The following is a 1,443-nucleotide window of genomic DNA, read 5'->3' as shown; positions in this document are numbered from 1 at the left end:
ACCGCGCCCGCGCCCCCACCCAAAGGACCCCAACACACCCCCCCCCCCCCCCAATCCTGCGCCTGGGCACTGCCATGTGCTGGGCACCATCCCACCACCCCCTCCCACACACCTGGGGGGGGGTCACTCACCCAGGGGCTGGGGTTACCTGCTCCTCAAGAGGTGGCAAAAAAAAAAGAGGCGAAAGCGTTCCCCCGCCTGGTCCAGCGGCTGCCAAGTTCCTGCAAGTTTGCTCTCCTGGCAGAAGTGAGAGTTGAATGGGCCCCGTTGTGCCGTTTTCCCAGCAGCGCTCACCGGACAGAGCCAGCAACGCAGGAGGAGGAGGAGGAGAAGAAGGAGGAGGAGGGGAGGAAAGGTAAAACACCCCTGGAGAGAGGGCAGTGACCCAGACATCGCCTCCCCCTCGCCTCGCAGGGGGCCGGGAGCCAAAGCCTGGCACATCACAGCACCAGCCCGGCCAGAGGCCAAATCCGTGCGGTTTTTGCACTTTCCTTTCCCGGCTGCGTAAGTCACAGGAGTTGTTACGGAGGTGCGGGGCAGAAAGGTGACATCGAGACAAAATTGCAACAGCAGCAGTAAGCATGAGCAAAAGGAAGGAGGCACCTGGCAAGGCAGGCTGCACAGGGCCATGCCACATTTACAGCCCTCTGTTCTCCTGATTTTGCTTCACTTGTTTTGAAGAGGCCAGGGGTGGCAGTGCCTGTGTGAAACAGCATTTGCTTGCAGAAGAGCATGGAGGCCTTTGTTTTCCTTCCCAACTCTGTCATTTCCCTTTTTTGGCTCTGCATTGCACTCTCCCAGGGAATGCGAGCAGGTCTGCAGCCCGATAAAAATCTGGAAGATTTGATACTAATGTCTTCTCCCCTTCAAGCCCTTCCCCTATTCAGCAATCTCAGTTGCCAGAACCAGTATGTCACATCCCAGTGGCACCTGTGGGTGATGGACCCGCCAGCCAGGGTCTGCGAGCCTCCCCACTGCCAGATGGCCAAACCCTCCCTGGCTGCTGCCTTGGCCCAGCATCTCCTCCATCCCTGCAGGCTCCCAGGATGGTTATTGCTCTCCTGACGCAGGGTGACTGCTCGCCCGACCGCACTGATGAGACGAGCAGCTTGGAGGCACCGGCTCTCCTGCTCATCTCCGCTCTGCTGTGCAGGGAGGACCACTGGGGATGTAGGTCTAGAGGGGATGAACCTGCTCCAGGCTGGCAGGAGTCACCCTGGGGAGCTCCCTGCCTGCACCGAACCACCAACACCCGTTTCGGGGGTCCCTCGGGGAGGGCCAGGTGAATGGAGCAGCGCCTGTTCCGTGTCACAGCCATGCTCTAGCCAGCACTAGTGCCGTGGCTGGTAGTCCCATGCCCTGCTCCATGCTGCCAGCGCAGCCGGACCCTCGTGCCCCCCCCGAAACTGCTGCCACTCCGTCTGGCAGTGCTGTGTCCAGGGC

General features: G+C 60.8%; 1 protein-coding gene across 1 annotated transcript in view; it reads right to left on the bottom strand.

The window, feature by feature from the left end:
* CHADL (chondroadherin-like) overlaps positions 1-1,443 on the bottom strand; it is a 6,442-nt gene that overhangs the window by 4,420 nt on the left and 579 nt on the right. The gene's annotated exons all lie outside the window — the stretch shown is intronic.

Source organism: Haliaeetus leucocephalus, unplaced genomic scaffold (assembly GCF_000737465.1).
Source record: "Haliaeetus leucocephalus isolate CR32 unplaced genomic scaffold, Haliaeetus_leucocephalus-4.0 Scaffold0, whole genome shotgun sequence".
Lineage (NCBI taxonomy): Eukaryota > Metazoa > Chordata > Aves > Accipitriformes > Accipitridae > Haliaeetus > Haliaeetus leucocephalus.
This window is presented reverse-complemented; position numbering and strand designations above follow the sequence as displayed.